The sequence below is a fragment of the Microtus pennsylvanicus genome, chromosome 4 (assembly GCF_037038515.1).
Source record: "Microtus pennsylvanicus isolate mMicPen1 chromosome 4, mMicPen1.hap1, whole genome shotgun sequence".
NCBI lineage: Eukaryota > Metazoa > Chordata > Mammalia > Rodentia > Cricetidae > Microtus > Microtus pennsylvanicus.
This window is the reverse complement of record NC_134582.1, coordinates 108,294,491-108,320,153: the sequence shown is the minus strand read 5'-3', so window position 1 is coordinate 108,320,153 and position 25,663 is coordinate 108,294,491. Positions and strand designations below refer to the sequence as shown.

The 25,663-nt window shown below is 44.8% G+C and overlaps 1 protein-coding gene across 5 annotated transcripts in view; it reads left to right on the top strand.

Annotated features, from left to right (window-relative positions):
* Positions 1-25,663, top strand: part of Elmo1 (engulfment and cell motility 1) — a 532,076-nt gene that overhangs the window by 46,508 nt on the left and 459,905 nt on the right. The gene's annotated exons all lie outside the window — the stretch shown is intronic.

Here is a 25,663-nt window from a genome sequence, read left to right as displayed (position 1 = left end):
AATGAAATCCCTGGATGATCAGCTAGAGAGAAGGAAGATTTATTTGGTTCATAGGGTTAGAGGTTTCAGTTCCTGATTAGTTGGCTCTGCTTTGGGGACCATGGTTGAAACAGTTTTATTATAGCATTGAGCATGTAGTAGATCTGCCTGCCCACCTCATGGCATGGGGAAGTCAAGACAAAATCCAGGAGACAGAGAGAGATAGGTAATACATCTGCCTTCCTCACGCTATGGTCCTTAAAGATTTCATCAATGAATGGTCCTTTTTGAGGACATTTCAGGTCTAAATGACAGCAAAGATTATTCTCCCCAACAGCCAGGCCTCCTATTTTCATTAGGGCAGTATTGCAGAGGTAAAATATGTTTCTGGCACCCTCCTCCAGCTTCATATTAGCCGTTCCTATAACAAGAGGCAGGCTAATAATGGAGAGACATTCAGAGTTTTTTTACTGTGAGCTTAGGTCATGACATGGAGATGGAGGCAAGCCTGTGTGCACAAATAGGTCTGAGCACAGATTGTTAAGTTTTGGGTGGGTGGGGAGAGTTCAAGAGGATGCTGAGATGTACTGTTGGAGAATAGAGAGTTAAATAGAAGAGTTACTAACACCAAGGACAGAGAGGCAACTGCGTGGCGGTGTGTGTGTGTGTGTGTGTGTGTGTGTGTGTGTGTGTGCGCTCAGTGGTAGGGGTGCTCCAGCACTCAGCTTGACTGGGGTCTCTGATGAGAGAAATAGCCCATATGGCAAAGGTGGGAGACTGTTCTTACAGCTTTGCGAGAATCCTGGAGGTTTCCCAGTCAGAGCCCGCAGTCAGACCTTCTGATTCCCAGGCTGAAGGGAAGAATGGAGTTGGGGAGCAGGATGTATCTGACGTTTGATGTTAACTCACTTCTCACGTGAGAAATCCTGGCACCGGGATAGTCTATTAGCAAGGGACTCCCAGTGTCTCGGTAGCATCTGTAAGGGGGAAGGCTGCTGCAGATACTGCGACTCTAGCGGAATCTAACCCCAGAGAGTGGACAGCCTGTAGACTGTGATTGGATATAGAGTGTGATCTAACTGTGATGAGCTGGGGAGACTTCACAAGGCCTGTCTGTTTGTTCAGTCTCTTCTCGGCACTCTCTAGCTTCAGGCCCTTCCTGAAACATTGAGAAGCACCCCTCACTGGCGCTTATCTGACTTGCTTCTGGGGGGATCTGAAAAGCATTTCTAAGTTTTATGACCCATTTCAGGAGGCAATGATGAGGAATGGGTGTGAGTGACCTTCCTGTTTCTGCTGTGCCAATTTGGGGGCAGTATGTTCAGAACCCCATGACCTTGAGTTTAGGTGTCCCAACAGGAAGAATGCAGATGACACAGGCTGGGGGTCTTGATCATGTTCATTTTCTCAGCCAGATAAAGAATTCACTCACTCTGCACTCACAGAGAAGAGGACGTCTTGGTCCAGGCTGCACTATTGGTTGGTGGCTCCTCTCTTGCTCTTTCTCCTCACCTGATCCAGATCACTCACATGGACTTGTTCACTCTGGACTCTCCCAGATGTATGTGCCTCTGCCCCTCTCTGTTTTCTCCCTCATATCTACAATAAACCTTCTCCTCCATTTTACCTAGGAACAACCATGTCTTTCTTATTTCTTTTGTTCATTCAACAAGTTTTTTTGTCTCAAGTTAAGAAAGCAAGGAAGAAGCTGGCCATTTTTATTACCTATCTATGGCTCTATCCTTCTATGTCTGCCTAGCAGGGAATATGACTAACTCCTAGCCTCTCACTGAGGGATAGAGAGAGCTAGACTCTGGTTTTCCACCGCTTACTGGACATGCTTGCTCTCGCATCTTCAGCCCACAGGGCTCCTTGATTTCCTCTGGATGGGATGACTGTGGCTCCTGCTACAGATACAACATCTGAGTAGATGGAAGTTCCTTTCTCTGCTGAACCTTCTGGATAAGGGAACGCCAGGGCTTTGGTTTCTCTTCTAAGTCCTTTGGCAAAATCTTTATGAGCCTTTTCTTGAGAATTTCACCCTTTTAATCCCAGATTGAAAGAGACATTTCACTGATCTATTCCCGGAGGGATACTTTAGCGCCTATAAAATGGCGTGGCAGTGAGGTCTGATGCGTCCTGTGCTGAAACCTAACAAAGCCTAGGTTTGTCTTCTGCCCTAAAAGCAGAGGATTCTGTGCCGTCTTTGCGGTGGTTTAAATCATAGTTCTTCCTTGACAAGGTGTTGGTCTGGAAAGTGAGATAAGGAGTTGGACTGAGATTGGCGTGCTGGTCGCCACAGTCACAGACTTGCTCCTTCCTGGCCTGATGAAAGGGATCTTATCCATCGTCCTCGAGTGTTGTCAGGGGTGGTTTTTGATGTCTTCCTTCCTTTCCTGGTTCGCTTGTATGTTTGTGGGAAGTCTGCAGACTTTCCAAATGAGCATTCTATATTTGATGTAGTACTTAATTTGTGCTAGCAAATGCCTGAGGCTTTAAAAACATATTTTAGTTAAAATGCCTTGTAATTGGCATTTATGCCCCCAAGTGATTTTTATGAACTTTTAAAAATAGGTAAACACATAAAAATAAAAATAAAAGGCGATGTTGTGCTTCCTAAGGGTGAATAGGCTGCCGCGTGGAGCAGCAGCCTTTTCTCTTTGGAGCCGACCACAGTGGCTTCATGGCTTGTTTACACAGCATCTGTGATATATGGGCAATATACTAATAGTCATTCGTATTTTATCACGGGAGCATGCTGGTTTCCCTGGCTCACTGGGGGCATAGTCAAGTAAAGAATCTTGCTGACTGACAGCTAAAGGGCCTAAGAACTCAAGGAGCATATGCTGTGTGAAGTCCTTTGCTCTTCTCACCGACAGCACCTGACTCCCCATGAAGTTGACTGTTACCCCATTTTGCTGTGGAAGGCAGTGACACACTAAATATGTGCCATATTAAATAGCTAGGGTGTGGCAGGACCAGAGCTAAAGTGTCCCCAGAAGCCTGTGTGTTTGTCACTAAATCAATAGCTTTGCTTCTGTACAATTAATTGGCATTCATCACATGGTGCGGGGGAGGGAATTAGCAAGTGTTGGAACACATATCCTGTGCCAAATAACCTGCGGATTTGCATTTCAGCTTCCGGAGGACTCTGGGAGGAAGAGATTCACGCTGGTATGTGGCGGTATGTGGCTGGAGGGACATTAGTGTCCCCATGTCTGTCATAGCAGATTGAGGACTGAGAACTGGAGAATGAGCATCCTTGCAGGGTTTGTCACGATCTCATGAGTGTCACCACAGGTGACTTGAGCACAGTGCATTAGGTCTCTGAATTTGCAAAATTCCAATCTAAACAGCTGCTTGCAGTTCCAGGTGGAACAGTGTGGCAGTTTGAATGTAATTGCCCTCAGAAGCTCATAGGGAATGGCACTGTTGAGAAGTGTGGCTTTGTTGGAGTAGGTACGGCCTTGTTGGAGGAATTATGCCACTGTGGAAGTGGACTTTGAAGCCTCAGATATGCTCAAGCATTGTCCTGTATCTCAGTTCACTTCCCGTTGCCTGGTGATGAAGATGCAGGACTCTCAGCTCCAGCACCATGTCTGCATGTGTGCAACCATGTTGCATCATGGTAATAATAGACCAAACCTCTGAAAATGTTTTTTTTTTCCTTTATAAGAGTTGCTGTAGTTATAGTGTCTCTTCACAGCAACCGAAACCCTAGGAGAGACAGTCTCATGCATTGTCTGAAAGGGTGGTGACCAGAGGCGAGAAGACCCTTTCTTCTTCCTTTTTTACACACTTGCCTAGTAGCTAACATGCAAATGCAGTCATCCCTCAGTGTCAGCGGATTGGTTCCAAGAGCCCCTCAGATAGCAAATGTCTTGGATGCGCAAATGCCTGCCTAGAAATGGTGCAGAATTTGCATGTAACCTATGCATACCCTCTGGGACTCTTTAAATCATCTCTACATGACTTGTAAAACCTAATGCAATGCAAATACTATGTAAATAGTTGTTATACTGTATAATTTAGAGAGTAATGATGGGATTTTTTTTTTTAAAGTTCAGCACAGCCACAGTCTTTAATTCAAATATTATGATCACTAGTTGATTGAGTAAGTGGGAGTGGAGCCTATAGATAAGGAAGCTGCTGTACTGGGTTTCCCCTCTGCTTGGGCTGAATGGGCATTAGGTATTAAGTGGAGGAGGAGCCTCTTGAATGTGAGTTGGGGCCCTGGAGGTTTTCCCACAGGAGCTCTTGACCTAAAAGCATTTATGTGGGATTCAGATTGATAGACGGGAAAATCACAGCCCTCTGGGGATATTCCCTCACCCTAAGAGTTTGCTGAGTGAATTAAATACAGGACACGATACAGGCTCTCATTATCAGTTGCAGGCAGACTCTGGAGAGGGGACTAAAGCAGGAGTCAGAACCTAGAACACCAACTAGGTCTAAGGAACGTCCTGGTTGGGAGAACACACTCAGTTCAACCCTGAAGATCTTTGTTCACCTAAGACATAGGACTGGGAATCCTTACCAGAGATTGCCATAACAGGCCTTCAGATAAGCATTTGGCTTGTGTTGGTGAGTGTACTTCATGATACGTGTTAGAACAGTTCCTTGTCCTGTGAGCCTGTGGTGTTTTAGGAGCAAGTCCTCCTTGTGCTCGTTAGGGATGAGGCTGAGACCTCACAGATGATTGCACACCCGTTAATCAGGCCTAGCAGAGACTCTGCTTAGAGATACAACTGTCTGCACCTCGTGACATTTTGACCAATGACAGTGCATATGTATCAGTGACCCTGTAAGATAATAAGGGTGCTGAAAAATTCCTGTTGTCCAGTGACACTGTAGTCTAGGTCATAGTCCCATGAAATACACATTTGCTTTTGATGTTGCTGTTAACAGATGAGTGTATCAAAGTAGTTTAAGAATAAACTATGTTCTTAAAGTATTTACTATAGGATATTTTATCATCTTGTGTGTGTGTGTCTGCACACGTGCGAGTGCATACAGGTGTACATGCAAGTGTGCAGGCGCCCATAGAGGTCAGAAGAGGACATTAAATCCCTGGAACAGGAGTTTTAGATGGTTGGGAGCTACCATGTGGATGTTGGGTACCAAACCCAGGTCTTCTGAAAGAGCAGCAAGCACCCTTACCTACTGAAGAACCTCTCCAGTCCCTTCTACACTATGTTTTCAGTCATCTTAGAGTGTATTCATAGTATTTGTCTTATTTACCATTATCAATCACCTCGAGGCGTCATGGAGCCTATACCATATATATGTATCCAGGATACTGTACAGAGCACAGCTCATCTAGTGGCACATCTTAGAATGCATCTGGCATGTAGTGACACATGGGTGTCAAAATGCTCTGACCACAGCTGTCCTTCTTCTATTATCTAAGAAGGATTAGTGGGTGTTGTGGTTGGCCCACTAATGTCTCTCTAACGTGGTCTGTCACATGTGGTGAAGACTTGGGTCCAGCCGACGAAGCTGCCTAAGAGATGGTGGGAACATTAGGTCACGAGGCCTAGTTAGAGTAACTAGGTCATTGTAGGTGGGTCCTTGAAGAATGAATGCCCTGGGATCCTCCTTCCTATCCCCTCCACCCCAACTCTATGGTACCTAGCCCTAGGACGGGAGCTACTTTGCTCTGACATGGGATTCCCCACCATGCTATTTGCCTTTGCCATGGACCCAACTCGAAGGGAGTCACACAACTAGGCACTGAAATCCCGACTTAATTAAATCCTTCCTCCTTTAAGTTCTCTCGTGTATTTTTGTCAGTGATAGAAGGCTGATGGGCACCAGGGGTGACAGCAGGTAGACACAGCATGCTGTGACAGGAATAGCATTACATGCTGTTCTCTGACCTCTCACCCGTCTCCGGAGGAAGCATGGGTGTCCTGGTTTCCTTACTGCTCACTAGGAAGGTTTTCTGTTGTTTCAAGTATCCAGGAAATGCTTGCTGAGAGGTAAACACAGAAGAAGCTAACAGAGCAGGGTATAAACAGAGTCAGCAAACCAGTCCTTTCTTACTCTTCCCCTCAATTTTCTTATTCCATTTCTGGAGTGGGATAGAGAAGATAGCTTCAGATGAAAGAGACATAATTATTGGATGTTCACATTTAAATGGCGTGTGGACTGAGCTTAAAGTAGAAACTATAAGGTCTCGAAGGACAGGAAGGAAAATACTAATGTTTTTACTTTCTAACTGATTGGGAATCTAGCTCAGAAGTCTTTCACTGCGTTTTACATGTTTATACACTAATGAAAAGTAGCCCTGGGAGTAGAAAAGGGCAGTAAACAGTGCCTCTATTGTATTGGTAGACACTGTGCTGGTCACTGCAATCTGAGGTCCTTAAATTCTCTTGGCAGTTCTAATGAATGTATGTTATTCGCTGTGCTCATGAGAAACTTGAGGCTCAGAGGAGCTGGTGCTGCACACAGGGAGGTCACTGGGGATCAGGACCCATGCTGCTGTGTCACTGTGTGGGCAGGAATGTGCTGATGAGTCTGCTTACAGATGCTGTTAATGGCCATTGCTTGTGTGTGTGTGTGGTGTGAATGTGGGTTTGTGCATGCCATGATATATTTGGAAGTTAAAGGACAATGTATTGGTAGTTGTCTTTTTTTTTTTTACCTTGTTTTTTAAGGCAGGGTCTCTATTGTTTCTACTACTGCAGGGGCTTATACACACTCCTCCTGATTGTCTACATTAAGCTTTTAATTTTAAATTATTTTTTCCTTGAGACAGGATTTCTCTGTGTACCCATGGCTTTCCTGGGAATTATTACTCTGTAGATCAGTCTGACCTTGAACTCAGAAATCTGCCTACCTCTGGCTCCTAAGTGCCAAGATTAAAGGTGTTTTCCATCACCGTCTGGTATACCTGGTCCCAAGTTTGGCTGCTTGATCATTTATTTATTTATGTATGTATTTATTTATTTATTTATTTGAGATAGGGTTTCTCTGGCTATCCTGCAACTCAGTCTTTAGACCAGGCTGGCCACAAACTCAGATATCTGCCTGCCTCTGCCTCCACAGTGCTGGGTTTAAAGGAGTGCATCACCACCGCTTGACTCAAGTGTTTAACTTTAGAAAATCAGAAAATTACACTAGGTCTGGGTTAGAAGCCTTCGCTTACATTCTGCAAGTTAACGTTCAGGTAAGTCTTCTTACAAGAGCTTATTGTGGTCTCCAGTGTCGTTAGGGAGAACAGGAATTGAAAGGTGTTCAAGTCACTTAATGCAGAAGAAGTGGTCATATCTGAAGCAAGGCCCACTGTTGGCTGTCCTAGGTTCCATTACCATGGAAACACACTGGGGTCTCACCAGCATCAGCAGTGGCAAGCTACAGCTTAGGATGGCGCAGTGAGGCAAGTGGAAGAATATGAATTCAAAGGATGAAATACGCACAAGGAAAAGACTGAAAATACTCAAGAAATATTTATGACGCTGTGGTGTTTTCTCTGTACAGATCAAATAAAGCCTGTGAATCTGCATCGTTGTTTTTCTTCACTGTAGCCTTGCACAGATTTCAAATGTCCCCATTCTTGGTCTCAGACTTGAGTATTTGGTGATTGATTATATAAGGAGAAGTGACTTAAAATAAGAAACAGAGAGGGGGCAATAGTGGTGCACATCCTAATTCCCAGCACTGGAGAAGCAGAGGCAAGCTATGAGTTCGCTGCCAGCCCTGGTCTACAAAGTGAGTTCTAGGGTAGCCAGAACTACACTGAGAAACCCTGGCTTCTCTTGAGAAAGCCAAAACCAAAACCAAAACCAAAAAAAAAAAAAAAAAAAAGAGGTTCTTGCTTTCCACGAACTAAATCACATACACATTATGTTGGGAGAAAAGAGCTATAAGTACCTCTTGATTCCCTCCAAATGTGACATTTCTACTTTCCAACAAATAATCATAATGAAAACATCTACAGTCTCCCCGGTTAGCTTTTTAACACCCTAGCGTGTTGGCAGGTGTTTTCAAGGATCTTGTGAAATCATGCAAAGTTGCACATAATTTCCTTTGCTTCAGAGCAAATGTATGGGGCATAGACTATAAAATCAGACTCTCGATAGGCTGCTCAACTCCAGTGCTACTGCAGTTATTAGGGAAATGCAAGTAGATGGCAGTGGGGGAGGGATAGCAAGGATCCACAGGTCTCCCAGGACAACACTATGAAAGTGCCTGCAGCTCCGCCCATGGTACTTCTTACAGCCGTGACACTGGAGAGAAATGTAATGAAATGATAAGCTGTAACCTAGCATGCCCTGATGCCCATCCGTAGCTCAGATTTGTCCTTGAGGTATTCTCGTTGTCAGGATGCGATGCCGCTTCTATGACTGAGAGACTAGGAGGTTGCTTTTGTATCTGGAAGTGTTGAATTAGTCACACTTCTCTCATTATAGTCAAAGGCTGCCACACTATGTATTTGATGCAGAAGCCCTCTGGGCCATCCTGTTGTCTCCCCTTCCTCTACCCCTTACTCCTGTAGAAGTCTGTGGAGCCTGCATTTCCACAGAGCCTGCCCCTGTTTCTGTGAAACTGTTCTGCCCCAGATTAGCGTTTGTTGGCCTTTAGTCTGGAAGCCATCCTTTCGGATGTCTGTTCATGTACAAACTTGTGCACCTCGCTTTCTTTTGCTTCCTGTTGCTCTCTTCTGCTGGTTTCCTCATACTGTTCACAAACATGTCCCTGTGGTCTGGTCAGTTTGCTTCCAACGCTTCGGTGGTTCCTGTGGCTGTTGAATGAGGTGCACCTTTACACACAACTAGACCTACCTTTCTGTTTATGTCTACGGTCAGGTGCCTGCATGTGTTATAAAGAATTGGACTCTTCCTTGTGTTGGACTGGCCTGGGTCAAACATCCTTTCTTGGTGCTGTCCCACACTAATTTAGGTATAGTATTTCTGTAACACGCCGTACTCTCCTTTGGAGCACTGGGCTCTGCACTGGGCTCTAGTGTCATGTGTCCAAGGAAGAGGCTTTCCACACTTGTCTGTGGTATGGATAAATGAATAAGAAGGAAGAATTACCTTTCTCTATTTTCTCCTGAAAACACATCCTATCTGTTCTTTCCTTCCCACTACTTTATCCCATCTCTGGTAACCGTTCCATGGCAGAGTGCGGATCTGCACCATACAAGGCAGAGGAGATACAAGATACACCCCAGTGCTCTTTGTTCTGCCTGCTCATGGCCAGTCTCCTTGGGCTTTCAGGAATCTGCGGATAGTAAAGACTGGAGAACAAGGGGACAGTGTCAACAATGGGGCAAATCAAAGCTAGGCCCCGCCTGAGGACAAGTCAGGAAAAGTTTGCTACTTCACTTTCCTGTGTGTTTCTTCCCCACATGCACAATCTGAGTCCAAGCAGAGGAAACCTCCAGCAAACCCAACTTGAGAGGTATTATGCAGAATAACCAGCCTGCAATTTTCCCAAGTGTCAAGGTCAGGAAAACCAAAGGAAGGCAAAGAGAAGTGTTTCAGCATGAATGAAGCTCAAGACCGAGCAGTGAAAAGCACTAGATGAAGCTAAGCTGCTTCCTTTTGTTATCAGGCACAGTGGCAGGCTTTGGGTGGAATGTGAATGGGGGCCAAGGAGCAAAGGAAACGTGTAGTGATGTCTTTTTTTCCGATTTGATGGCCATGTTGTGCTTATGATGGAGTGAGCGTTAATGTGTTTGTGGCTGATGAGACATCTGGTTGGCAGATTACCCTTACGTGTTCCAAGATGAATGATGGCTCTTTGTACTGAAGCTGTGCTTTTATTTATTTATTTTAAATTTGAGGTTGCTACAAAGAATTTGAAAGAAAGGAATTAATTGACCCCTGCACACTGTTCCCATGGTGGGATGTCCTGCATTTGTGGTCATGGAATGTGTGCAGCTGGGGCTTGGGTAAACCTTGGGATGACTTACAGGTGAATGTGCTGTGGCCAAGGGGAAACCCTCAGCCTGTGTTTCCTCAACCTTTACCATCTGTTGCTTCAGAACATGGCAACTCCCAGTTCCGGTGCGGTTAGCCTGCTTCCTGGAACTGGGGAACAGGATACGGATTGATGGTTCATTGTGCCAATAGGCAAATTTTTAATCTGTAGGCAACCTGCAAGGGAAGCTGAGTGGGAGCCTGGAGAGTTCTGGGTAAACAGGAGCTGAGCGTGATGATCAGGCAGCAACAGACATCCAGACATCCATGCTGGGCAGCTGGAGTCCCCTATCTGATGGGCCTCATGCTTGGCTATGCGATGTGAAGACAGGCGTGAATCAGGAGGAGCTGGGCTTCACCCTACCTGGGATAGAGCTGTGCTAACCTAACAGGTTCCCATTCTGTCTACTTTAACTCGTGGCTACCTCTTCTGTTGAATGTAGAGCCCAAGTCTCTCAAATATTGTGCTGGAGAAGATAGACTTAATGAGAGGGGGAACTTCAATTAAGACAATGCCTTCCTAAGGTCTGGCTGCTGACATGCCTGTGAGGCATTTTCTTAATTAATGATTGATGGGAGGGTCCAACCCATTCTAGGTGGAGCCCTCCCTGGACTGGTGGTCCTGGGTTGTTTTTTTTTTTTTTCAGAAAGCAGGCTGAACAAGGCATGAAGAACAAGTCAGTAAGCAGCATTCCTCAATGGCCTTTGCAACAGTTCCTGCCTCCAGGTTCCTGCCCTGTTTGACTTCCTGTCCTGACTGCCTTTGATGGTGAATTGTGATGTGGGGTTGTAATACGAATGAACCCTTTCCTCCCCAAGTCACTTTGGCCACAGTGTTCCATCACAGCAATAATAACCCTACCTAAGACCAGTGCCTTTGCAGGCTTGCAGTTGTGCCTTCTCTCTGAGTTGGTTATGTTAGCTCGTGGATACAGCTGATTTCCGGTTCCTTAGAGTTACTGCTTGCCACGTTGGGTGTCTTACAGTTAGGGAGAGGTTTAGCCTTGGAGCAGCAACTAACCTTGTTTCTTCCTGTTTACCTTTTGGAAGTTTTCAAGTATAGAAAAAGAAGGGAAGGGTTTTATTTTAATAATAATAAAAAGCAATACAAAAAAATAATAAAAAGCTTACTGTATTGAAGTATTTGATTTCTTCCAAATATCTTTAGTTTTCTTGGGTTGCACCTGAGAGATTTAATCACAATAGACACCTTTATCGGGAACACTCTACCTCCCTGACAGCCTGAGGTTGTCCTTTCCCCAGGGCTAAGGTTGTGCTGTATTGGTGTGTGATGACAGTACTTTCTGCAGCTCAGTGCTCGACTCAGTGTTCTCGGCTGAGATGCCCACCCTCCTGCAGCTCACTGCGCCCTTCCCTTGAGATTCCTGTGTTCTTTGAACAGACGGCCACCTCTCCTGCTTTAGGCCCCCTGGGTACTGAGTCCTGGAGCCTGCTGTCCCTAATGGCTTTGAGATAAAAGCCACTTGTTGTCTGAGAGGTGTTCTATGAGTGCTCGAGATTTGGAGCCTGATATTGGAAACTGTGACCTGTAAGTCAGCCCGCACCTGGGGGCTTTCTGTTGCTGGGTGGTTAGACACCAGACAGAAGCATCTGGGTTCTTCTGTAAGGGACAAAGGCCATGTATGCAAGCTGGTATAATAATAACCTTGTCATTTTGCTATGATTTTTTCAGATGGTAAACACACATGTACACGTGCATACACACAGAGACACTGGGGAAAGGAAAAGAAGATGGAGAAAGAGAGAGACAGAAAGACAGACAGACAGACTGGAACTGAGATAGTGCTTCTTACTGGTGACAGGTTCTCGGCTGACTAATTTTATGTTCCTTTGTTATGTCTCTGTACAGCTTCATACCAGTGCCTTTACAAGTAGCCACTCCTGTGCCTGGCTTGGCCCTTCTGTGTTGTGTACTTTGAACCCCACGTTTCAGACTTGAAGCAGAAGTCCACTTTCTCCTCCCTTGTTTTCCTGTAGAGGAAGATAGCATCTCTTGGTCACTAGATCAGCTTGTTGTCAAGGTTTAACCACCTGGGCTCTGAAGGTTGATGCTGGTAACCAGTCCGTGCTCTTGTTTTCCTGAGGAACTCCTGGTCCTGAGCACCTAGGGATAGAGAAGAAGCCTAGACAATGAGGTGGTAAGCATTGGCAAGGTTCAAACCTCAAAAGATTTGCTTTCCATTTGCAAGGAAACAAGACAGCCAGCAAGCTTTGTGTGGACCCTGGAGCAAGTCACTGACTCTGTGTTTTCTTCTTGAGCTGGAAGCTGTGGTGAGCCCCAAGCTGTGGACCAGTGGAAAGGATTAGAAATAGAATCCCCTGACATAGGCTATTCAGAGCAGGTGGGGCCTGAGGTCACAGACTGTGACATCTTCTTTCCTTTGTATCTAGGCTTCTGTGCATTTGTGAATCCAGGCAAAGCAAGGCAGGGTGTCATAAGCTATGGATTCCTTGAGGTACCTTCCTCAGCTCTTCCTTTCCCAGTCCCCTTTGCTGGTAGATAGAGTTCTGCTGTCTGCTGCCAGATGAGGGTGTGTGGGCCTGATAAGAAGCCGATCCCTTCATGCAAGCGGCCAGGAACTGACCGTGCAGAGAGGACATGCTCCTTGTCAGGGACATCTAATTCAGCATAGTTAAGGAATCAACTTCTGGCTCCCGGCGATAACTGCGAAGTGCTGATTTGTGGTTCGACCACCAGTTCTGAATTCCAGTCACCTTTTGCAACTTCAAAGTCTACATTTTCCTGCTAAGGATGGGCTGGTGCCGCTCGCTGCTGTGATAGGCTCTCGACAACTAGCCCATCACTGGTATTTCTAACCAAACGATTTGCAGAGTGAGAGCTCAGATGATATGTACTTCATGTGCAGCGCTGTAGGAGTTGGAAATGCTGGGGAATTTCTTTTCAATTTTAGGAGATGAGTGGGAGGTGGGATGGGAAGGCTATGAAAAACTGGAAGGTGGGTGACTTCCAATGGGAGATGGTTTATAATGGTAATTTTTTTTTTTTTTTTTTGCAGAGAGCATTTCTGCATCACGGAGGTTGCATGAACCCAATAAGGGATGATTTTGAAATTCCGCTGCTTAGTGCTATGTACACTCTCATAGGTGGAGACGAAAACATTTGCTTCTACTGCAGTCTGGATAGCCTGCTTCCTAGGATTGAGGGATTGCTAGATTGCCAGTTACAAAGGCTGGGTATTAGGGTCTTAAAGCTAGTATGCCCCTGTACTAGAGCTCACGCTGTCTCCTGTGCCTTTTAATGCTCTACAAGACGGCAAAACGGGAAGTTTATCTTCCAGCTTGCCAGTTCTTCATGTGGAGACTCTTGAATACCTGAGGTGTCTCCTCAGTGTAATATAGCGTGCACGTTTTCAGTAATAACCACTTTGGTTCTGACGGAGGAAAGACACACATGCCAATCAACGCAGTGGAGACAAGAATTCAACCTCTCAAAGTGGACCCTTTTAAAATGTCACTAAGACTACTTGGCATTTAGAATTTTTCTTTTGAAACTTGAAAGCCCTTTTCTCCATATATAAAGGAAAGGTTTTATGTGGCTGTTTTGCTTAATGTGGGCTGGTTTTATTATGGACTCTTTGAAACTCGGTATGAAGGCTAAAATTCTGCTGTGTGGAGAAATCAAAAAGAATAGCATTGCTGGGCTGGGGTTGTGCTAAATTAAAGTGACAAGGTACAGATAACAGGGCACAGTGTGGCCACAGATTAGCTCTCTCTAATTTGCTACTGTGGAAAATAGTGCTTTGGGCTTGCATTGTAATTTCTTTCCTTGAATTAAAGTTTTAAAATGAAAACATAACTTTTATGAAAAGAGAAAACCTGAAAACGAGTAAGCATTGTGGTATGGGAGTGGCCTGGTGGTTCCCTGGGCTTCAGGGTTGTTCAGGGAAGGCCTGCCTCAAACACATGGAAATGACATGGTGTTGTTTTGGGAGCCACATGTCTCAAAGCAGCAGCAGAATGTTCCATTATGTGCTACTATAAGTACCTCTCCCGGGCTACTTCGTGGACAGTTGGCAGCAGTGTGCTGCGGGTCTCTTCCGTGTATGATATGCCGTGTTACAGATCTAATGTGAGCCTTCCTGATGGGTGTGTGTGGGGGGGAACAAGGTCAGTCACTTTCTCCACGTTTGTTTAGCCCTAGTGGATAGCCTGATATTAGTGAGGGTCAGAACGGTATGTGGTTTCCTCAGCCATAACATGCCCTGCCCCAAATTATAAGACTGCATTCCTTTCTCCAGTCTTCACTCCTCAGAGGGCTGAAGTGGCCTTCTTTGTGAAGTGGTGGCCCAGGGATTGTAGTGTCGGCTTCCTCAACAGGATTTGGGCTGGGTGTGATTCAATGATGGAAAGATTAGCCTCCTAGCAGGCCCTGGGGGTCAGGCTCCAGCACAAAACTAAACAAACGACCTTCTCCCCTCAAAACCCAAGCAGATAGCTACAGAATGTGGTTACTGTTTACTACAACACTGTAAAATTCCTTTTTTTTGGGGGGGGGGCTACAGTAAGTTAGCTTTTGAGTATCCATGAATGTTTTTGTTCAGCCTCCATGCCAGCTGCTATCTTCCAAGCTATCATGGCTGGCACTTCTGTTCTTTCTAGGCTTTGGTTACATCTGTCCACACTGTCATTTTAGTTTCTTCTGTCTCCTCCTTTTCCTCCTCTTCCTATTCCTTTTCTTTTTTTTTTTTTTTTTTGCTCCTTCTCTGTCCTCTGCCCCAACTTCTCTTTCTGTGAAAATATGTTCCTAAGTACGTGCTGGGCAAACATTACTGAACTAAGACTCTTCGTGCCTTTTCTGATTAGAGTTGCGTCTCACCTAAGTTGCATCTGTCACTGCAAGATGTGCCTGTTAGTTAGTAGGGTCGTGGCAGATGCAATTCTTTAAGACAGTGTCCTGGAGTGCAGTGGGAGTTAGATCCAGTATGACTGGTGGTTTTAGAAGGAAACGGAGAGAAAGAAGCATGCATGGGTTGAACTGAAGACTGCCCTGTAGGGAGGACCTAGCGGAGGCTCAGGCAGGTTTGTCCTAGCTCCTGCAGAAGGATCTTGACCCTGCTGACACCTGAATCTTGCACTCCAGTCCCCAGAACTATAAAGCAGCAAAGTGCCCCTGTTGGAGCCACAAGTCCGTGGTTCTCTGCTGGATCAGCTCTTGACAACATGTCTGTTCTCCTCTCGACTTCAGTGAAAATCGGGCTAAGCCCATATCCCTGTTCTTGAAGCTTCATAGTCAGGCTCTTCTTATAGATGCCTCACCTCATCCTAGGCTAGCTCATGTCATCTCTGGAAGTAGAATCCAAGGAGTGGGTGTCGTATGTACACGTGGAGGTCACAAGACACGGACTGTGCGTTTCTTCCTGTCAGTCTCTGCCTGGTCACTGAGCCAGAAGCTTGTCTTTCGGTTAGACTGGTTGGCCATTGAACTGTCAGGATCTGGCTGTCTCTGTCTCATACTGCTGAAGTTACAGAAATGTCCAGCCATGTCCAGCTATTTACAGGAAGGGTTTCTGAGGATTTGAACTTAGGTCTTCATGCTTGCAAAGCAAGTGCTCTTATCCGTCTCCCAGTCCCTAAATATTCTTTTTAAAATCTCTCCATTTGCTGCTAAAGAAGCAGGGGCTAAGCTGTGTGGGCTGGCAAGGGACTGTGGTGGTATTGGTGGTGGCGGGGACCGATGAGAGTTTAGCAGGTAGTCAGAGGTGCTTCAGTGAAGCTAAAGAGAACACACCGAGGCCAGGGTGCTGTGAACATTTTGTTAAATAGAATGGGATGCCTCTGAAGGTTCTGGATAGAGAATGACATGATCTGACTTATGTTTCTATGGTTCACTCTGGAGTGCTAACTACTGCGGGTAAGACTCAAGTCAGATATCAGCTTGAGACAGACTTTCAGGTGGTCAAGGGGCACACACACACTCCAGTTAAAATAGTAAATCGAAATAGCCTTCAAAATATTTCCAAAGAAGTGTCTTCTTATGCTGGACTTAAAACAATATACGCCATCAGGTATGATGGTACAGATCTTCAATCCCGAGACAGAGATAGGGTGATCTCTAAGTTTGAGGCCAGTCCAGTCCACGGAGCAAGTTTTAGGACAACCAGGGCCACACAGAGAAACCCTATCTCAAAAACGAAAAACAAACAAAATCAAAACAAAAACAAGCTCCCCTCTACCAGTATATGAACGGAATGCTTTTTTGCTGTCTGTTTCCCTATGTAACACTTGCAGTGCCGTGTGAACACGGTCACAAATTCAGACAAGTCTGTGTGCCTTTTTGTTCATGCCTTTTTGTCTACAACCTCTGAATTTCATTAGAGATAAGTGTGGAAGAAACCAGTTGGCAGGGTCACATTTCTGAGACACCTGCTTGAATAGATCAATAACTTAAGTGTTTTCCCAGCATTAAAATAGAAACACTACACTTTTTCTCTTTTCTAATCATTTTGCTCACTCTTATCTACAGTTGCTGGGTCTTTTTGCCTCATGCTCGCTCTTTATTTAAGGTTGTCTCACCTCATTTATCTTGCTTATTTCTAAATAATCAAATGGTATAGCAACATCTTAAATCTTTTCATGAGGTTTCAGATTGTATGATCCAAGTTCTACAGAGTACTGCTCAAGTAGCACCGAGCAGACAGTGTTTACACAGCCTCTTCATGCCACAGGGAAAACACAGAAGCCACCAAATACCTCCATGTTGGAAAATACACTTCACACTTGTGTCATTTTAAGTGTTGCCTGAGGAATCCATGATTAGAGTTGGTCTCTGTAACACATGTCATAAGATAAAAAGGAAACAGGGTACTCAGTAAACAAACAGAAAATAGAGACGAAGCTTCCAAATAAAGTCTTGAAAAATATAAGAATGCAAACAGTAGAAGCTATATACATGATCTCATCTGCGAAGTCTTGAAACTCTTGTCTCAGATGCCTTGTAATTTGAATGGGAAGTCAAAGTTCATGCACTCATAAGACAGAATCCTTCTTTAGAAAGTATTCAAAGCTTGTACCTGTATTAATGAGCCAAATCTCTGTGGATGTACTCTCATGCCTGTGGTGGATCTACCCTAAGTGGTAACCTGAATTGCATTGCAAACTGCTGATAACCCAATTGGAGGGACATCCTATCAAATAAGTTTAATAGGTGTTTCCAGTATGCTTCATGCATGTCCAGATTATAAAAGAGTATAAACTAGTGGTTTCTAAATAATAAGAAGTAGTTTTCCTCTTGTTTTTGAAAGAAAGGCAAGTGTTTCTCAGAGTGTTTTAAACTTATTATATCAAGTGCCTAAAAATATTTCCAACATTATCTTTTGTCCATGGAGCGGTATGAGTTCTGATAAGGTTAACGAGCCTGTAGGAAACAGTGGGGCATCGTAAGCATATCTTACATGCATAATTAACCGATTTGTAGAGAAAGCTAATAGGCAACTTAAAATATTTAGTACACAGCACTCAGAAACTTGCCCAGGGTTACCACCATTATTATTGAATATGTTTTTAAAGAAGAAACAAAACTCTGCTAAGAAGAAATTCCTTTCCGAAGGAATTCCCGGGAGACAGTGTGAATGAACACTGCATTTCTTATGCTATGGCTATAAATATGCCTGGAGAGTGATTTGTAGATGGGTCAAACTTTGACTCTTAATTTTATTTTCTCTTGAGTTTCCATTTGCGCTAATGGCAGAGCCTTCATTTATTGTGAGAGCAGTCATTGTTGTATTTAATTTGGTATTATCTGGTTAATTATCACTTAAGGGATTGCTTTAGTCTGTTTGGTGCTACTGCACTAATTCTTGGTTTGACAACAAACCTGACAAAGGCAATTTAAGGAAGGGAGGGTTTAGTTTGGCTCCCAGTTTGAAGGTACGGGGTCCGCCATGGTGGGGAAGGTGTGGCGGTTGAAGAATGTGAGGCCACTGGTTACATTGCATCCCTGGTTTGGGAACAGAGAGCAACGGACCTTGTGCTGTGTTCCCTTTCTCATTCAGTCCAAGCCTGAAACCATGGAACATGCTACCTACGTCAGGCTTGATCCTCCCACCTCAATGAATCTAGTCTAGAAAACCACTTGCGTGCCCAGAGGTGTTTCCTTGGTGATTCTAAATTCCATAAAATTGACAATCACAGTTAACCATCACAGTTACCAAAATAGCATGCATAAGACTCAATTTTTGAAGGACAGAAGTTTGTTTCTTGTATGTGAAGCCTAAGAAATCTAAGACTGAGGGCTGCCCCTGGTGAGGAGCCGTCTTCCTCATGTGACATGGTAGGAGGCACCTTTGGGTAAGAGACAGGTGACTGGCAAAGTCCTTTTACACTTTACGTTAACCCATCCCTGAGAGAAATAAACATGAGTCCCCACCTCCAATGCTGCACGTGATTTAATTCTCTAACATACATATTCAAGGACACATTGATGTAGCTGAAGAGGCAGTAACAGTAATATTCCTGTGTTTTATCTCTCCAGTAGTGCAGGGTGGTAGGCTCCTACCAGATTTGTTAGACTTCTGTTCACCTCATGAAGTTTTGTCTCCCTAATTCTACTTTCTCCCCAGTCTTTGGTAGACTAGAAATTTGTGGGTGGTTTTCCCTGCGGTAATGATAACAGTACCAAAAGCATGCAGTGCATCTGCCTGATAGGACTTGTATAGTGGATGGGTGGAGTGGCGGCAAAGTTCTCACACCTGGTGTCTATTTCTACCCAACCACAGCTGTGAAACCTTAGGCAAGTCACTTGTATCTATGGAAACCCCTTATTTTTAATAATTCTACTACTACTTACTTGCTGGTGTTTTCCTTTAAGTCTTAACGAATTTTTATTTGTGTATTAGATTGTGGATTTCAATAATTAAAACCACTTATAGCAAAATGGATTCTTCTGCCCCTTAACAGTCTGCAGTCCTCCCAGGACCTGCTTGAATTTCACTCTCTCATCCTGCTGCTTCCTTCGCCTACCAGCAAGTACGGAAGATGTCCTCTATTATTTGTTGGCAACCATCAGATCAGGGGCTGTTGTGCTTTTGTGGTCACGTGCATACAAGCAGAGTGGTCAAGATTTGTGTCTCTCCTACTAGGAAGTTCTCAGCAGAGGCTGAACAGAGCCATGCTTGGTCTTTCTGTTTCATCCCTCATATAGCAAACAAGAGGCTTTTTGGTCAATTTGGACTGCAGGGTTGCTGTTCCTGTGATGGAACACCATGACCAAAGTTGGGGAGGAAAGGGTTTGTGCTTATGCTTCCACAGCACTGTTCATCATCAAAGGAAGCCAGGACAAGAACTCAAACAGGGCACGAACCTGGAGGCAGGAGCTGATGCGGAGGCCATGGAGTGCTGTGTACTGGCTTGTTCTCCATGACCTGGGCACACTGATTGTATGATCTTCTTGTTGTAGCTCACAGGGAAGTTAAGTTACTTCCTTTCAATAGCATTCAGCAGGTGATTTCATATACCATGGTTCTGGGTACTGTGCTGTGCAGTGGATATCAAAAGGAAATAAAACCAGCATGGTCCCTGATTTCATGGAGACTGCAGTGGATAGAAAAAGAAGAATAGAAAATGAATAAGCACACAAAAACGTATTGCTTTGCACTTTGATCAGTTCTAGAAAGGGAAAAGAAGAAGCTGGTAGCAGAATGAGTATCTGAGGAGCTAGCAGGTGAATCATGGACAATTCTCTGAAAAGAGGCCATTTACTCTAAGGAGGCAGAAGAGCTTTTCAGGCCCGAGGAGCTGACCTGCAGAGGAGGACTTATGCCTGGCAAGTGTGAGCAGGCAATCTGGTGCAAGGTAAGGGCCTGTGGAGGAGTTGAAGAGCCCTAGATATCCATTGGAAGAATCTAAGCAGGAAGGGATGCTTTCCCCTGTGCAGTCTCTGCGAAAGAACAGTGAGCACGAGGCATCCGTCGGGCGCCTGCTTCGGTGTCCCTGGTGCAGGTTGTGGCAGTGGAGATGAAAAGAGATTGACAGGGTTGGAAGGGACCTTAGGAGATTGGGCTTGAAAGTCTTAGCAGCAAGTATGAATGAATGTTCAGGATGAAAAGAGACCCACTTAGAGTGAGTGTAAAGCTGCTTGCACAGGGATGCCACTCTCTGAAAGAGAAGTGTTGGAGAAGTAGATTGTAGAGGGGCAGCATCAAGAATTCGTCAAGTTAGATCAGTGTATTAGCACAGAAAACTATAACTAGTGTTTGCTTTTCACCGCGTTGTCCTGGCAGTGGGGACCTTCCACCTTGGATGCGGGTTCCTTCATTGGTGTCCTTTTCCCTGTGGATCTGTGTAAACTGGAGGACACACTGGCTCCTTTCTCACCAGCTTTCCGAGTGTTCTTTTTGCATCATTAATCATAGAGTCACCAGCAGTCTCCTGGTTTGGCCTATTTGCAGGCTTCTTCAGTTTCTGGGTGCAGGTTTCACATTTGCCCCAGGATGTCAGAGGAGAGATGGCTCAGAGGTTAAGAGCACTGCCTGCTCTTCCAAAGGTCCTGAGTTCAATTCCCAGCAACCACATGGTGGCTCACAACCATCTGTAATGAGGTCTGGTGCCCTCTTCTGCCTGCACACAGACATGCATGGAGAACACTGTATACTTAATAAATAAATAATTTTTTTTTTTTTAAAAAAAGAGGAATGTGGACCTCATCTGTGTCTGGTCCTTGCACTGCTCACACAGTGCCAAAGCATCATCCTCCTGAAGTAAGAGCATCCCGGAGTTAACTGCTGCCTTGGTCCCCAGCCCCAGCAAGGCTCCCCAGCCCCAGCAAGGTGAACTGGGATCTGGGTAGATCTGGGTTCCTGCTGTGCTACCAGCAGACTCGCTTGCTCACAGACACTCGCACATTTTTTGTCTCTGAATTTTGGTTGTATTTCTGGCCACTCCTGCCTTTGGAACTTGCCAGGGAGGAATCTCTTCTCTGTCTACAGAAGCATGCATGGTTTGGGACCTAGGAACCGAATACACTGGCAGGAAATGGATTGAGTAGAAAAAGTGCCAGGTATAATGAGAAGCTGAGTAGCCAGAGGTAAAGACTTACATGCCATTTTTTTTTAAAAATATTTTTAATTTTCTCTATGTGTGTACGTGCACGTGAGCCAAGTGCCCTCAGGCTAGAAGTGAGCATTAGATCTCTGGAGCTTGGTATAGGTGGTTGTAAACCGCTCACAACTAGATCCTCGTAACCAGTCTAGGGTCCTCTGCACTTTAATTTTTTAAAGACATAGTTTAGAGCTTTTGTGAGGTAGAATGAAAGGCCCTAATGGACTTTGCTCAGTATTCATTTTTCCAGTACCGGGAATTTAACCAAGGGCTTTGTTCCTATGAGAAAACTGCTGTGTTCCTCAGCTGTATCTCAAGGTCTTAGCCCTTTCTTTTCCCGAGACAGGCTTTCAATAATATGCCCAGGTTGGCTTTGAATTTCTGATCCTCCTGTCTCAGACTTCGGAGTAGCTGGGATTGCAGGGTCAGGCGTGGGCTTTTTGATGCTGATGGCAGCTGAGTTGTATGTACTTCTTGGTGCTAAGTAGGATTGGTCTTCTCCCAAACTGGAAAGTCCTTTGCAGGACTTCCCAGGGGCTCTACTCAAATCCTGAAAGGCTTCCCACCCCACACCATTTTAATTGCTGATCATTAGGATGTTTTCAACTTAAAGAGGCCTTTATATCACTTTGAGCCATTAGTCCCTAAGTCTCTTTTCAGTTAGAACCAAGTCAGGCTAAAGGGCAAAAGGAAAGGTCTCATCTGTCCTGGGGGATGGACCAGCACCTCTTCCTTAACCTGCTCTGCCTCCCAGGGGACTTTGGAAGAGGCAATTCTTAGGGTCTTACCCTCTCAGGGGTGCTGGTTCGCTGCCTTTGAACAGGTCTGTGAGGCCAGCTCTGTGAATCCATTCCTGATTCAAATGTCTTTAGGTGAGCACTTGAGACCTCTGAGAATTGCCACATACTGTGGGGAAGGAGATCTCTAACTAAGAGAAGCTTAAGGGATGCTGTCAGCCCTGGTTCATAGATTTCCTGCAACTCTTTGATCCTTAGTAAACGAAGAAAAACGAAACAACAAAACACCCAAACCAAAACAAACAAAACGCCCACCACCCAGCAATGGGTCAGGCCTATGGCCAACAGAGGAATTGTGAGCTTTTTTTTTTTTTTTTTTTTTGATTTTTCGAGACAGGGTTTCTCCGTAGCTTTTGGTTCCTGTCCTGGAACTAGCTCTTGTAGACCAAGCTGGCCTCCAACTCACAGAGATCCGCCTGCCTCTGCCTCCCGAGTGCTGGGATTAAAGGCGTGCGCCACCACGGCCCGGCTGGAATTGTGAGCTTTAAAACTGTCTTTTCCACTCTTCCTTTGTGTGGTGTGAACTGGCGCTTTGGGTGAGAAAACAGTTGAATACCTGTTTACTGGCTCATGAGGTGGGAAGTTGTTCCTGGGACTTCTAGTTTTCGAGGTTTTAGCAGGGAGCTATACTGTTGGAGGTTATTAGACTACTTTGAGCTGTTGGGCTTCTGTAGAGAGAGGGTGGTAGGAGCCAGGGAGATAGGAACACCAAGCCAATGCCATTAGTGAACGTGGTCTTATGTGCCCTGTGGTAGGGATGCTTTGGGTATAGAATATTGAGCTGTTAATGAGACTTCCAAGAATTCACTAGTAAATTTTTTGGGCAATACAGAGAAATGGGATCATAAATGACTGTCTACCAATAGTAAAGCCTCAGCCACAGCCCTCCTTTGCCCTGAGCTGGTGTTCAGGCAGAATTCACTGCCATGTTCCTGCCAGCATCCATTCTGATTGGATGTTACATACACCATGCTGGGCTCAATATTTCAGTAAAATCTCAGAGTACAATAAAGCAGAGCTTGTGGGAAAAGCAGAAGGAAGCTGAGCCACTGCCAGATTAGCTGTTTGGGAACTATACATAGAGCCCTTACCCCATATATGAGGAAAATGAAAAACAATTAGAAAAGAGGCATAAACGAGTCCAACACAGTGTAGATTTTCCCCATGATAATGGCTTGAACATGGTTTTGGAAATATTAAATAAGAAATTATGTGTTATTTACTCACTGATTGGATGCTCCCACTTTCAGATGTCTTGGAACTGAAAATGGGCCTCCAAAGGCACCTGGCAGAAGAAGGGGCTGAGAATTCTGGCTTGCTTCTCTTTACATTTTGAACTTGTATCAGTAGTTGTGTTGGCTGGCAGCAAGTACCATTGTTTGCACAGCCATTAAGGGTTCTCGATAATGTGTTGAGCCTCTTAAAAGGAAAGCCCTGCTTGAATTAAAGCAGCTCCATGAACTAATAAACCTTGAACTTCTTTTAATGAGGCAGGGAACAAAATATTCCACACAGGGATTTGCCCCATGAATGACTGTATTTTTTACTCTGTCACTCTGCCTATTGGATTGCCGAGATGGTTTGCTCGTGGCCTATGAGAAATAAGCGCCTTTCAGGCGCATCTCTGCCGGCACCATCTTGATTGTTCACCCGATCTGGTCACCGACAGGTGACCTATTAAGTTCCAGGCAAGTGTGGTCTTTCAGGAGAAACCACTTGTGTCATGTGTCCCTACAGGTGTCATGGCTCCTACGCCACTTGTTGTCCACTGTGTGGTTCTGGGTCTTCCTTTTACAAGCCTCGGAATATATGGCTGGCTCCAGTGTCATTCGCCATCATTAAGAGCCTATCTGAGAGGCTGGAGAGATGGCTCAGCAGTTAAGAACACTGGCTGCTTCTCCGAGGACCTGGGTTCAATTCCCAGCATCCACACTGGAGCTCACAACTGTCTGTAACTCCTGTTCCAGGGGTTCTGACACCCCACACAGTCCCACATGCAGGCAAGACACAATGCTCATAAAATACAAATAAATAAATGATTACAAGAAAAGAGCCTGTCAGAGTGAGAAAGGGATGCTGCCTCGTGATAATCACTCCTGTCTGCCCCATGCTGGGTTGGAAAGAAAGGTAATTATGAGCAAGAGTGCTCAAGAAAAGTATCAAGGGCCAGTTCCTCTGGTGGATGAGGGAGCTATCGGGAAGCACAATGGAAACTTTTGATTAAACGTTCAAACTAGCTGATCCGATCGGCAGAAGGGGAGTGACAGTTCTCTGTTGAATACTTATGTTTTTTATTACTTTGAAACGAACTTGCATATGTTTCTCTTGGCTCTGAGGAGAAGTAAAAAGCTTATTAGCCCAGTTCAAAGTTATAATAAGGACTAATTACTCAGGTGGGATGACTTTCAAGATTAGATGCGTAGGTGAGGGGGAAACACAAAAATGTATCTGTGGAACATTATGCTTGAGACCTGCTTGCTGCTGTAATCTCCGAGAAGAAAAGAGATCATTTGTTGAGCTGTTATTGTGTCTCAAGGACTCATTTGGAATTCTTGGAGTTAGTAGTTATCCGGAAAACTAAGGTATGAGTTTTGTTCCCATTTTACTGATAGGGAAACTAAGGTCTTATCCAATTACCTGGTCAATTGGTGTAGGACTAGGCCCCACTTAGTCCTGATGTCAGAGCTCATCCCCTCACTCTTTGTTTATGTTTATTGGCTAATTTCTTTATTTTTACAATGTGGGGTTAAGAACAGATTCCCTGTAATCAGTACTTGAGAGCTGGCTCCTTGCCATTTCCTTGGTTTTTTTTTTTAAGCGTCAGTAGCACAGCCACTGTTCCTCACACTCTCTTGGTCGAGGTCCAGGTCGGGAGAGTGATTCAGTGGTGGTCCCCACTCATATCTGTTGCAATTTAAGTCATTGTAGGATTTTGTCTTTGAAAATTTTTTTTATCAGTTTTTGTAACAGGGTCTTGGAGAAAAGGCATTTCTGGGCCTGCACTTTAGAGCTGTTCTGGTTTTCCCCTCTTGAGACTTCCTCTCCAGCCCTGTCACCTCCCTGGAGCTACTCAGTGATTCGTTGTAAGCCCAGAGGGGCGGGTGCTCTGAGTAACTTCTGAAGGCAGCAAGGACTACTGAAAGTGGATAGTGGGTGAGGAGATGAGGGCCTCTCAGAGAGAGCAAGCAGCTCCACGAGACTGCAGCTGCAGAGCGGTATCGTTTTGAGCTGCTGAGTGCACGAACCTAAGAAACCTGTGTCTTTACCCCGTAGGAAGGAAATGACTCTTTAGCCCATCACACAGGCCTCTGCACCACGCGACTACTAACTGAAGTCTGTTCAAGGGACTTTCAGGGATTTTCGAAAGGGGAGGTCTTGTTCTCTGTCATGCTTGTTTGACATTTTACATAAAGTAAACTTTCCTAGCAAATGACAACCAAAAGCTGCAGCTGGTAATAAATGACGAAGGAATCTGCAATTGTCATTGAGTATGTAAGTAAAAGGGAAGAGCACCCAGCCTAATAAACAGAACATCACCACTAAGTGAAGCCTGAATTTTGTTCCAGTCCTCATTCTAATAAAAATCATTCTGAATACCATTTTAATGACTCATTTGTCTATCTTTAAGGTTACATACATATAAACAACATGTTTCTCAACTTTATAGAAATACAGTTTTTTTTTTATCCTGAAATTTTCAGTGGCTTGCTCAATACTAGCATTTTATCTGTGATTTCACCCGTGTTGGGGTGTTAGGGGTTCATCTTTGTCCTTGAGAGTGCACACAGTTTCTATGACTAGAGAGTGTTTTATTTCTCCCAGAGTAGACATCTGTGAGTTGTTTCTTGGTGTTGGGAGGTGGATGGCTCCTTTGTCTGC